This window comes from Mycteria americana, chromosome Z (assembly GCF_035582795.1).
Source record: "Mycteria americana isolate JAX WOST 10 ecotype Jacksonville Zoo and Gardens chromosome Z, USCA_MyAme_1.0, whole genome shotgun sequence".
NCBI lineage: Eukaryota > Metazoa > Chordata > Aves > Ciconiiformes > Ciconiidae > Mycteria > Mycteria americana.
Window position 1 is genome coordinate 7,269,072 of NC_134396.1, and position 13,834 is coordinate 7,282,905.

The 13,834-nt window shown below is 42.9% G+C and overlaps 2 protein-coding genes across 3 annotated transcripts in view; both read right to left on the minus strand.

The window, feature by feature from the left end:
* Positions 1–13,834, minus strand: part of GDNF (glial cell derived neurotrophic factor) — a 170,614-nt gene that overhangs the window by 117,435 nt on the left and 39,345 nt on the right. The window lies entirely within an intron of this gene.
* The window catches only part of LIFR (LIF receptor subunit alpha), a 201,632-nt gene continuing 195,957 nt past the window's right edge, over positions 8,160–13,834 (minus strand). The window contains exon 22 of the transcript XR_012779038.1: positions 8,160–8,169. The gene's annotated coding sequence lies outside the window, so the exon portion shown is untranslated. The remainder of the gene's footprint in view (positions 8,170–13,834) is intronic.

Below are 13,834 nucleotides of genomic sequence, written 5' to 3' on the forward strand. Positions count from 1 at the left end.
TTGTATGGTATTTACTGATTTATGGTGAAGTATGGGGATCCTAGCTGCTGTTTAATAGATTTAACACAGCTGCGTAATCCTGGAAAATGTCATGTCCTGAACCTTCTTTTTTGCTCATCAGATTTTGAGGGGAGAAAATAAAATGTCCTGCAATAGTAGACAGAAAGGAGCATCTACCTAAATTAGTCAGGTTCACAGTCCCATTAAATCCTTTTCTGCTTAGCTGAATGCTTGGTATGTTGTAGCAGACACTTATCAACAAAATGGGCCAGACTTTGATGAGCCCTCCCCAAGGAACTACTTAAATATGACACTCAAAGAGAAGCTTTAAAAACTAATGGAATTTTCTGTTTGTTTTCTTTCAACTGTTAATCAACATCATCTGTTGTTACTAATGGGCAATTAATAAAGACAGTCTAAATTCCCAAGAGACTAATACATGTGACATCCAATAAAGATAGTGCAATAGATGTGCCAGTGCAAAAACAAATCAAAAGCTTTTCAGTCTGTGTGACCAGTGCTATGGAGCACAAGGGACAGGGAATGCGCAGGTGACAGTAAGAAAAGGAGGAATTCCTTTCACGACTATGGCAATTGTCTTAATTTTTGTGATAACACAGTAATTATTTTTCTTTGATTGATAGGACTTGCAAAACTAAGAGGGTTATATCTCTGGAATTCCTGGTTCCACAGTATGTGTCCACACTAAATACTTACTTTTTTTTGTTACTGAGGTGGTTACTTCAAATTTAAATTGCCATTTATTCGTATTGTAGAATAGGTCACACTCCAAGCTCTGAGAAAACTTTAATTAAGGCAAGAAAAAGGTGAACATGTGATGAAGATGGGAAACATGCTATTCAAGTGATGGAAACGAGACCAGGATGATTTATGTAAGAAAGGAGGTTGGGAGGAGGATTGGAAGGAGATTGACAATCAGGGTATGGGTGATATTGTCAAGTGTTGGAAGTGATGTAAGAGTGTGAAGCCAGCAATAGGAGGAAATGAAGGACATTGTTTGGTTTGTTTTAATTTCCCAGGACTTAAAGTTTAAAAAAGTCCAAAGCTTTCTAATTAAAAGAGAAAAAAAAAAAACCAACAAAACAAGTTTCAGTGATGATCATGGAGTTGATGCTGAATTTGATTGGGTCCATGATTAGCAGTCTTTACATGACAGTATTTCCGCAGCCCTGGCTTAGGACCAGAGATCCATTGGACTTGAGTTAGTGCAAGCTCTTGGAGATTCACTGTTTCGCTCACTAGTGCGAGGAATTGTTTCCTTTTTGTGCAGTAAGTCTGCCTCCTGGGACAAGACAGCTTTTTTCAGAGGCTATTAGCAGAGCTGCAGGAAGGACAAAAATTACTTAATGAAGGGGCAAGTGAGGTGTTCTCATGTGTGAAACAGTCTGGAGATCGTCCAGCATAAAGCTAGCAGAGGGAGAAACTGGAGACAGCAGTTACATCAGGCAAAAAAGAGAAGAAAATCAGAATCCCAGGTGGGATCTGGATGTTGTGAGAGGATCTGTGGAAACTCAGTGAAACACCCTGGTTTATAGTTTCTTTTCAGTGGCCCTGTTTCATTCTCACTCTTACTTTTGCCCAGGTAGTGTCATACAAGCAAGATAACTGTAATGGATTACGATTGTGCAAAGCAGAGTATTCAAGTGATACATGCAGATACAGACAGTTTTTTGATACCATAGCTAATAAATCATGTTGAATGTACTGCTTTCTAGCGCTCCTCTATGCAGGTGTATATGTTACAAGCTGGCAGACAGCACATGCTGAAAATATACTGTACCTAATGTGTATGTTTCTATGATTTATCTGCGTGCTTTTCTGTACTGTACAACACTTTGAGACATTTTTATAAATTATGGCACTCAAACCCATACGTAATAGTACTTTAGGATTTGTTCTCCTGTAGCATCACCTTGGGAATCCGGGGGATATAATACTTCCTTTGGAGGAGAAATATCTATCTATAGCTGCATCTGCAGCAGAATTTGTAGCACTTGAAGGGAATGTGTTAAAAAAAAAAAATCTGTCTGTTCAGACTTACATTTAAATATTTGGTTTTACGCTATATTTAGGACCGACTGGCTGTCGGCCAATACAGAGCCTATCACAAATCTAAAACACGAGGTGGAAAGATCATGTGACTCACAGTTTAAAAAAAAAAACACCAACAATTTTTTTGCAAAATGCTTCTTTTGTCAGTATATCACTTGATATTGTGCTATTAAAGCGCATGGGAAATGGTGTTACTGCAATTTCTTCAGAAAATATCTACCAGGCTTTTTTAGTCATGTTAAAGGGCAGTTCTGTTAATGGAATATTTGGTGTTTCAACCAAGACAAAACACTTTGTTATTGTGAAATGTCCGGGTGCTCACCTGTATTTTGCAAGCAGAGCCTGATACAAGAATGAAGGCAAGATGATGGGGTGTTTCCCCAAGCTGTGACAGGCCTAGAGTAGGGCTTCAGTGCAGATTTTCAGTGCAACTCTAGGTGACTGGCTTTGCTGCTTTGTCTCATTGACATGGTGGGAGAAGTAAGTCACAGGTACATCACCAGGCCAGTAATTATAGGCAGCAAGGTCTAGGCACTAAGAACTAAGGAGATAAGTATCAGCAATATTTAAAAGCCTTCCCTCCCCAAATGTGTAGTCAGTTATTCTTAGATGAAATGAGCGGTTTAACTGTCCTGACTAGTTGGTGTGGATCTACTGTTTGTTACAGGAGATGGTGCCTCTCTGAGAGGGAATTGCGACCCCCAAAACCCTCCTGACCTCTTACAGCATGGTCATGGCCTCTTACTTGGGAGCCTGGTTCCCAGCTTCCTCCGTGTGTTTACTCTGTCTTTCAAGGTACTTTGCCTCTCTCTGTGCTACTCTCATATTAATTAATGTGTGCGCGCCTTCTTCATAGGGGTGGATAGCTTGATTAATCAATGCCTCTGAAGAACTTGGACGTGGAAAAAGTTACAGCAATATGAAGTCTTACGATGACTTCAGATCCACGCTACTCACGTAGCAGAGTTAGAAGGGAACAATATGCCTTGAGCTGCGCTTGGGCAGATGCTGGTTCTTCTCTGGCATATATGTATCTGCTGTTTTTCTCACATACAAAGAATGTAGAAGCCAGAGATTGAGGGGAACGTTTTTAGAAGGCTAACTGCAGGAAACTACGCTTGTTAGTTTGGGACCAGTAATCCCACTTAAACATTTGGATGCCTGCAGCACCTTTTGCACGAAGATGTTTTACAAAAGTCTTTTCCAGGTGTTATGGGCCAGGTTCTGGTTTTAAATGCTTGGCAAAGGCAAGGGAGTTCTTGCATCAGCTTTTGGAGAGGCTTTATTTTATGAAGTTTAGGCATAGAGGAAGATTTCACCTGGAAGATTTGGGCCAAGAAAAAGCACTCTCCTGCTGTAGCGTCTAGCCCAGATGATGCTATTCTTCATCACCCTTATGGCACTGGAGTGCTGAATGCTATCTGCAGGCATGCAGGGCTGGCAAGAAGCACTCCCTGACCTTCCTAAACTGCAGGCGAACCTACACAGGAATGATCTTAACTTGATACACCACCACCTTTCTTCCAGGGCCCCACCCTGTGCCTCAGCCATCTCTGGGTAGAAGACAGCAGCTGGTTAATAGTGTGGAGGAACAGTACATGATTGTTTAGGACAGGAAGTTGCAATATCCACTTGCAAGAATGTAATTGCTTTTGAGCTGGAACAGGGCCAGGACGGTTGATTCCAGCTGGTAGGAACAGCTGCAGCTGCGAAGGCAGCCAAAACCGGGTCTGCTGCACGGGGGGGGAAGGAGGGAGACTGAGCTTGCCAGCAACCTTCTGAACCCAGAAGTGTGCAGCGGAGGACCCTGTCCAGATGCCTTATCCTCCCGGCTCCCCTGCGTGGCCCGCGGGGAAGCTTGCAGAGGAGCTGGCCAGAGGCTGCAGCCAGCCCCAGCCCGGGACTTCTGGCACTCGGAGGACTCTCAGGAGTTTTGTCTGGACTCCCGCTACCCATGCTGATCACCGGTTTGCGTCCACCCTCCCATTCCCTTTTGTTCAGCTTCTTTAGCTCTGTGTCACTCCAGCCTTATCCCTTTACCTACCTCTTTTTACAGCAGCTTTCTCCCTTTCATCGGCGGCTAAACCTTCTGGCCAATCCCACTCTCCAATGCCAAGGAACTACTGTTTTGTGTATATTGTGCCGCCCAAGGGCTTGTGTGTTTCCCACCACCCGGTCTCTATTTGAAGGACCATAAGCTCTTTCTGTGGGGCCAGTCTGCTGTTCTCTTGGTGTGGCACCTAGCACAAAGCCTCATTCTCCACTGGTTCTTAAGGCAAAATGAAGGTTATAAGTAACAACGAACTTTGTTTGCATTGTGTTAGTGTCTTGGGAATCCAACCCTAAATGGAGCATGCTGGCTTAAACACACACCAAAACTTAACTCTGTGGTCAAAGGATTTTGCTGCCTTTGATACCAGAAGCCCCCTAACATAGTAACTGACCACATGAATCCAACATACAGATTAAACACAACTGTTCAAACAGCTATTTTTTTTGAACTTGAAACCCCTATTTGAAAACCTTAACAGAAAAAACATGGGACTGAAACAGGTACCATGCCACTCTGACACAACAGTGGCTTGATTTTGTGGCTGGGCTGTGAAACCACAGGTTTTGCACACTCAAAACTTTCCCAGGTTTTCTCCAGCTGGACTTAGATTTTTCCAGGGTTGGTTTTGCAAGTAAAGAGACTGTGTGTGACTTCTGAAAGTGTTAGAAAGCTTGGCGGGTCTGTCAGGCTGTCTAATGCTGTCCGCCATGTGCAAGCGTGGAAAATAAAAATGCTTTTCCCTTACAAAAATCTCCTGTATTGCCTGGAGGCTCCTTGTGCTCAGGACTGCTTCCTGCCACCTCGCTGTATGCCAGAGAAGGCTATGGTCACAAGGTTGCTTCTCCTTCCCCATAGTGCCAAGTCTTGAATTAGCCCATGTAACTTCTGTAAGGGCAGGTCCTTTACCCTTTGGCTCTCTTGAAGTATCATGTTGGGGAGCTGGATACTTGATATGGTTTCTTAGTACTCAGGTTTTTTTAATTCACCATAGTCTTGATGAAAAACACTTTGATCTTACGCAGCTACCTTAGCCTGGTTTAAATTAAAGGAGAGCTTTGGGAAAAGTGCCAGGAGAAGTATTTACAGCATCCAATACAGGCAACACAGTTACAAATGTTTATAAAAGACGTAGGCGAAGAAATTACAGAAAGAGAACACTTAATCTAATCACAGCAAGCTCATATCTAGCAGGATCTTTCGGGTTTTGGCTGACTGTCAATGCCCCAAAACCCTTGTCAGGGTTTTTGCTGCCTTTTGTATTTGCAGCTCAGGGAGCACTCTTCAGGGCCAGCTCTGCCCTGGGTGAAGGGATCAGCTCTGTAGCAGTTGTCTCATGAAGACTTCCTTTCACTATCACTCTTCCCCTTAGCCTCAGGTGGAGCCAGGTTTATGCTGTCCTCCACGGGTTTGACACTGCTTAGACAGGAACTGTGGCCTTAGTGCTTTCCTTTGGTGGCAGAGCTGGCAGCGTGTATGTTTCTGTGGCTCACAGTTTCCACCCACCATGCCTTTGCATTTCCTGCCAACTTGTATAGTAATAAATGTATTTGCTCTAAACCCATAAACAGCATCAGTGATGTTGATGTCTAGCTCGTGGCTGAGGCTAGGCACAGGGACAATCAACCACATGGGAGAAACAAAGGTTATGAGATGCTTAACCATGCCAAATCTAACCGTCAAAAGATGCTCTAACATTCACTTTTACTCAGATTAGAAATCAATCTTTTTTCTGTCAAACAAGGTCTATGGCTAAGTCTTTCAAAAACGATAGGCTCCATTGGAAGATAATTAATTTTAAATCAATTTATGTATGGACATCTGAAAGTACAAGGCTGAGTAAGATACAGAGACAATGCTATAGAAAAGGTTGTGGTGTATGGGGTTGAGACCTGATATAATTAGAAAGTTTTCCTTTCGTACTCTGGTGTCACCAAGTGATTCCGTGACAATCTTGCACATGGAGGGGTAGAGCACTTCATGCTCTTGGAGAATACTCATGCAGGCATGCTGGCAATACTTGCTGCAACCTTCTTGGGGTAAGGCATTGGATCATCCTGTCTGGTGCCATCAGACAGCTGCACTGTATATTATGAAAATCATCAAAAAGAGTATTTATGTTATTTCTTGATCCACTGTCCAGATCCATGGTCAAATTTAATAGTTTTCCTGTTAGTTGAATATGCCTAATAAATATGAACAAATGTAAGAAATCAAGACAAAGAAACAGGTTGGTTGGCTCATTGCTTTAATATATATTCTGGAAGGTATTGTATTTTTTCCTGGTTTTGAGTACATAGTTGGTGAAAATGTCCATTGATACCTCTTTGACCAGATCTCATTCCCATATTCTTTGCCGTATGTCCTGGTGTCTCACTTTGGAGCTGGGACTGCCCTTACATGGTGAAAAGATATGGATCCTTTTCTAAATGCAAGACTGTAACCCTCTTGTCCTCTAAAGTGAGCTTTGAACATAAAATCTCTCTCAGTCAAAGTAAGAGTTTGTTCTACAGTTGTTGGCATTGACTGACTTCAGTTACACCTTTATAGAGGTTTGTAGAAATGACCGATAAGACGCTGCGACCCATTAGGCATCTATTGCAGCACAATTTTTGGGAGAACGCAGAGAATCCATTTCCACGGATGGAGCCTAATTTTTAGACCAAGAATAGAAATCTCTTTTTTAAAGGTAGACATTGCTGTTCAGAGGAATATGCAACTACAGACACTCCAGAGGAAATTCACTGAAGTGTTGAATTTACAAACGTGAAGTCCAACTAGTGCTTCTCCAAAGACTTGGTTACTACCGTTTCTGCAGCTCCATGCACTGCTGAGAGAGCAGTGGAGAGCTTGCAGTCCATGGCCACCTCCTGTCCCTTACTGATTGCATGGCACAGGCAAAAGGCATTGGTGGGAACACGGAGGGAATTCAGATCACTTCTTTCCTTAGCTTTGAACAGTCAGTAATTATGAAATTGAATCACAACCATTTACATGCAAATAAAAATGTAGTAGTAGAAATTAATAACAGCAAACTGTTTTATTTATGTTCATTCAACATCAAAGCCGAAATTCCATTCAGCCTGCTTTGTGTATTTAGTTTCAGGGATCAATGGGAGACTGCTATTTGTAAAAACCCATGTGAATGGATGAGAAGTTGGCTTGCCTTTTTAAAATTATTGCAAAAAGCATATATTAAATTGCAGTCAATGGTAATATTTTGGAATTCATCCTAGAATGGATACATACAAAGTTGTCTAAGTGGGTAGGAGAAAGCCTTCACAATCCATATTCTAGCACTACTATGTAAGCTTTTAAATTATGTATTTACAAATGTAATTCTGATTACTTTACAAACTATTTGCAGCTCAAACGTTATTTGCTGAAGAATTTTTGCCCAAAACATGAGCCAGCTTGTTCTGGTGGGTACAAAAATGAGCAAGGAGGAGCAGCAGAGGGTGTGGGGAATAAGCTGCTGGGACATGGTAGGCTGTTGTATTGTGAAGACTCAGCCCCCGGGACACAGAGTGTGTATGGGCAGAGGAAGAAACAATGATCACTGAATTGTTGCAAAATATTTAGATATTACCTTATGAATTGCTTTCTTATGTGTACCATGGAATAACCTGATGGTGAAATACTGGCTTTAGATAAGATCTGTTTTGATCCAGTCTTCCAGCAACATAGGATGGAGGCAGCTTCAGAACATACTGTAATAATAAACACCTAAAACACATGTATTTACCTGACAAACACTTTCACTTCAAAAGACTCATAAAGGTCTCACTGTAACATTTCTGGTTTTTACTGAACATGTGCACAGAAAATACAATAAAACGGTATTCTAAGTGGGTTCTTTGTGTTTAGGGAGAATGCCATAAAATGTTATTTTAGGTCTCATTGTTCAAGCAGAGTGATGCCGTTGCTCGTTACCTGTCTGTGAATGTTCAAGCAGAGTGATGCCGTTGCTCGTTACCTGTCTGTGAACTTCTCTGAAATGCCTCTCTGTGAACATAATTAATTAAGTGCTGACTTTCCACAGTTTACTAAGAACAAACAGGCCAGTATTAATTATTTGTTGTTTGCTATTCACCATTCAGTTTTCTTCTAGTTTAAAATACATGAATTTTTCAGCAAGGGAGGTAGTCTCTTGACAGTTTGGTTCTGTGAGGGGCTCTTACAACACTTGAGAGGAAACCTGTCCACTGGCATCTCTTCCTCACAATGTTTGCTACCCACCCACAGCTAGCAGAAAAACAGTCAAAGGAATAAATCTGTGAAAAGCAGAGAGTGCCTGTAACAGCTCCCATAGAGCAATAGGGTCCAAATCCACCAAAGGCTGTATTCAGATGGCTAATGGACTAGCTCCATAACTGTGTGCAAGCCAGAAAGAGAAATGGATGTTACCAGCAGAAAAGCAAAGTCTGATCAAACATGGTGGCTGAGAAGGAGAGAGGGGAGCTGGAAGCACTCTTTCCTGATGCTGTGCCTGCAGAGGCCCAAGTGTGCTCATGTTTCTCTCTTACAGCTCCCACTCCATGCTCCTTCTGCAGGCATTTGGCTATGGCACAGCCCCACGGCCCCTCTGCTCCTCTGGGGTTCATGTGAGAGTCTCCGACTGGCAGGAGCTGGCCTGGTGTTCCCGGGAGGGAGCAGAGCCAGGCAGTGGACCCTTAGACATAGTAGCCTAATGACACTCTGTCAGTACGTGACCTAGCATGCTTGAGGACGTGCATGTCCTCTGTCCAAATGAAAGGCTTTGCCTGACCCTCTCATCTGTTCCAAAGGGTGAATCTCATCTGGCAGGTTTCTGATAACTCACTTTGATGATGCTGCTGAGGGATGGGGTAGCAGAAGGCCTGTAATGTGCTTGGGATCTGAGCTGCTAAGGACTCAAGGGAGTTTACATAATTGGAGATCTCCACCAAAATCTGCTGTAGTCAATGGAAGACATGCGTTGACTCTAGAGCTTTTTGGATCAGGCTCCAAATGATTAATTCCTCATAAACAAAGGAAAAAAAAGATATTCCAAAGAGTCAGGCCTGGAAGAATGACAAAATTTGGTCCTGTAACTGTCATACTCATTATAAACTGAGTTACGTGGTTATATAGCCTCTAATTATCTTGTAATCTTCAGTGGTGTGTGAATATTAATATTTACATACCATCAGGGCATGTAGCATGATTGCCGTATGCTATAGTTCTGTGAGTACTTGCCCTTCCAAGAAATCCCTGTTCGAGAATGGAACAAAAAAACTCATATAGGAGAATAAAGTTTAGCCTCTAAGAGCAACTTCCAAGTGCATTGCTGAAATGCCAGAGTTGAGTATGATATAAACTGCAAAAATGCTGACTGGGAGGCGAGGGGGGAAGGGAGAAGAGAAGGGGAGAGATGAGATAGAAGAAGATGAGAGTGGAGGAGGACAAGGACCTTGAGTTCAGATATGTTAATTTGCAGCTTTCAACTGAGCATTTTTCATACAGCCAGGTTTAATTCTATGCTGTTAAAACAGTGAGGGCATGCACAGACAGAGGAAAGCCTAACAGGTAGGACATGCAGCAAGAAGAAGAGGGTATATGCATTGTCTGCTCCCAGCTTTATGCCTGTGTTTTACATTACGCCATTGACATGGCCTTAAGTCAGCTTCTTTGTGCATTGATACCAGATTTGTGAGATTCCTAGGAAAGGAAGCAAAGGTGCTTGCTTTTGCTGACAGTTGGTGAATGAGAGGTTGTGTCAGAAGGCATTGAGCTGTTGCCTGCTTGGGTGACACCAGTGTTCTGCCAGCAAGGGCTCTGCTCCTCCAGTGTGCAAAGCCAGTATGCCAAGCACATCTTGTCTGTGTGAGGGACAGTTGTTACTATGTGCAGCAAAGCAGCAGGATTGAACACAGCGTGAAGGACACGTTCATTATAGTCTGAGTTCTTGTGTATAACTGAGCAGTGCAGCTCAAAGATGGGCAAGAGAAGCTCCCCCCCCCCTCCTCTCAGCCTCTCATGGAGCACAGGCCGCATCAGAGTTAAAATGTGAAGTAGGGTCCTTCATAAGTGAATGAGATGAGATCCAACTGCCGACATCTACCTGAAACTCATACAGATGCAATCACTGTTTTTACATTAGGGAACTGAGGTTCTTGAATTGTGTTATGAGGTGGAAACATGGCACCTTGTATTGGCATTGCATCTGGAGGAAGGGGCAAGGGAAGAGAGATCCATGCAGACATGACATTGCAGCTAAGACAGTGCTGCAGGAACCAGGTTAACACAGAAAACCTCTTGTGGAAATCAGGCAGCATTTCCTTCCAGAAGAGGAGTTCCCAATGTGCAATTTTTTTGGCCACTGGAGGCTCACAAAACCTTTTATGGGTAGTCTGCAAAGGGCTTTCAGCTGTGGATGTTTGTGATGGAACCAGCAGATCATTAGTTTCACAGTCTCTTCCACCCTCCCTGGGACTGGAGCCAATTACAGCTTGAACTGACCAGCCAGCTTGGAGGTGTCAGTCAGCAGATGATGTCAGTCAGCAATGTCCTGTATTATATATAACAGACCCTGGATACAATTTAACACATTTCCAAGAAATAAAACATTTCTTGTCCAGAAATCCAAGGCTGACTTACCTGCCTGAGCATCCTTTAAAAGGAATATTCAGAAATCCTGGTATAGAGGGTTGAGCAGAGCAAGTGCACGCTAAGGCAGAAAGGAAAACTCAGACTGAACACTGCAATGTTATAAAATGTTTGTTTAGGGCTACCAGGATAAAAAAGTTCTGACTGACCAATCTTAAGAAGACAAAGACAGCAGTAATTTTACATGGTGGGCTTGTTGTGTAGAATTTGCATTGTCAATCAGAAAAAGCTTTTTCAGTCTGCATGCGTTGCCCAGGACAGAGGACAAATGAACCAGAGATACTGCAGCAGTTTTATGTGCCATGCCAAAGAAAACCAGTCAGTGATATTTGTCCACAGTATCTCCTGTCACCTGAATGATGTCCTGACTACTGCACACTTGCTAATGTGTTTGCTTAAGGCTTCTGTCCGTGGCTATCTTTGTGCCTGACTGATGGCTTGGGACCACATGTCTCATCATCAGGTGGTGCTGCTCTGGAGTTAGTATATGAAATAAGCTGTGAGTGAGTCCACTCAGGTCCAGGAGTAGCTTGAGCACAGGCCATTTTTCCATACTAGCAGTCAGTGTAAGATGCCTGGAAGCAGGAGAGGTTTGATTCCTACATCTCCATCCCAAGGCAGGGAACACTGCAGTGACTAAAACTATCAGCTGAGATCTTCCAGCTTTTTGGTTAGCCATTCTCAGCTGAGACAGTGGCTCATGTGAACACTTTGATTCACGGCTGAGCAGAACAGGGTCACTTCAGTTGCCTGTTGATTTGAAACTGTTCCACTTTCTTGTGAAGTGGACTGAGTGCTCACATGGCAGTTATTTTGTCTTAGCTGGGAATTGGCAATGGACAGCTGGAACATAACCTAGACAGCTGAGCTGTCTTGCAAGTGAGCCTGTGGTTTGCCACTGCGTGTGAGCACCTTCTAATTAACATAGCAGTTGAACAGAGAGCTTAGATACTCTTCACAGGCCTGGCACGCTTTTGGTTCCCTGGGAGGTGAGAACTTTCTGAGGTGCCTGAAAACATGACCTGGCTCAAGACAAGAGGTTTGAGTGGTGAATAGTCAGTGGGTCTGATGTCTGGCCTCCTCCCAGGCCAGTGTGAACATGCACTTATTAGTGGGGTTTGACAGGAATCCAGCCCAGTCGCTACTCTCTGGTCTGACTCCGCAGACTCTCCAATGTGAAAAGCTCAGCTGCAGAAAAGCAGACTGGGTAAAAGTGGTGAACAAGTGCTGACCTATCAGTGGATAACGTTCTTGCTGTATTGCCAGGCTCTTTTCTCTGTCCTGCCAGGTACACGTCCATGACAAGCAAAATAAACTATATGGATAGTCAGAATATGAGTGGCTAGTTCACACTTCATTGCTATGTTTAAAGCTACAACATTGCTCAGGACATGCAGACTCTGGTTGACTGGAGACATGGTCGTGTTTCCCTTTGTTCCCGTTACAGCACATGGTATCCTATTCTACAGTTAGAGAGGAGGCAAGAGATCATGCTATGTTGGCCAATGTACATGGAGTTTTATGCTGTAAATGTTTCCAGTTGCAACACTGAATATCTCCCATCCCCTGTCCTCCTAGCTCTTGCAAGCAATCTGGAAATGTCTGCAGTAAAGCTATCCATGCGAAGTGCTGTCCTAAGTCACCTACAGCCTTACTGTTGTGAACGAAACTCCAAGGCACAAGGAGATAAGCACAGTGGGGAGAGAATCTTTGTGGGCAAGGGATCCCCTCTTGAAGGTGGTCTGAGGGTGCATTTCAAAATGTGGTGGAGAAATGTCAGTTTTCTGGTTCCAAATGCTGCACTGCTGTTTTCTATCATTGGTAAAGGCAGATTAATTTTTACCCTAGAGGGTGGGCTTCCATTATTTTAATTGTAACATTTCACATGATGCACAGAGTTTTATTTTTAACATATGTTCCCTGGTATATCACTCGGAATGAATTACACTCCTTTAAAAAGTCATTTGACTCAGTGCAGGATATTTCTTTTTATACTAGTTGTTTGGAAATGTTAACACTCAAGTGATCACGAGTATCCTTTGAAGTGAACACTGGCCTGGAGATCAATTGCTGAAATTAACACCTTAGTTGTTTTTGCTTTAGTCTGTCTGCCTGAGGTCTCTATAACACGAGTTGATTGTTTTACAGCTTGGAGGTTATCTTTGACATCTAAAGGGGCAAAGCACTTCATTTTCTCCTCTTCCCAGTTGGGGTTTGGAAGTAGAGAAGCTCTCAGTCTTGTTTCCAAAATTTTCCTATCTGACAAATTGGATTACAGCAATTTTGATTCAACAACCAGGACAGATATTTTGGTCTTGGGCAGGCAATGAAACATGGAGGAGTCTCTGAAACACCAAGGCTGTAGGTTAGTTGCCACACAGTATCACCAGTAGGTTGCACTAGAGGTTGATGTAAGGGAAAAATCTAGTGAGTTTGAGTGCCTCCGTATTAGATTGGCTAACATGAGGCACCAGCAAGGCTGCTATTTTCAGGCAACACCTTAAGCCCGGGAAATCAGACCTCTTTATGGAGTCTCAAGGCACCTACAGTCATTAGTCACTTTAAAAAAATCCTGACGCTTGTTTGGATAAGGCTTAAAGGATACTGCAAGGTTATTTTCTTTCTTGCTCCCTGCTCTCAGAATAGAATACGCTCCTGAGGAGCTTAATCTTACAGCAAAGCAAGGTGTTTGCTGGGTTGCAGATTGTTGCTCAGACAATTCATGCAAACCTTTTCAGCAAGCCAAGAAGGAATTTTACCTCTGCCAAACATTTTTCCCCTTTTGCTAAGAATATTTGCAGATCTTGCTTATGTTTGTACAAGAAGAGATAAGACACACAAGCCTCACTGTGAAATATACATTAAGGAACTTGGGGTGTGATTTATTGCCCAAATATATAACACAATATTCCTCAAGCTACATCAATTATCTCATGCTCTGAGATGATGGCAACCTGTGTGTGTCAAAAAGATTCATCAATAAACCTTTATTTGGAATGCAGCAGGGGAGCTGCATGCAGCAATTTTTGAGAATGTATCACAAAAGCCAACTTTGTGGCAAATACAAGGTATGTCCCCAAAATA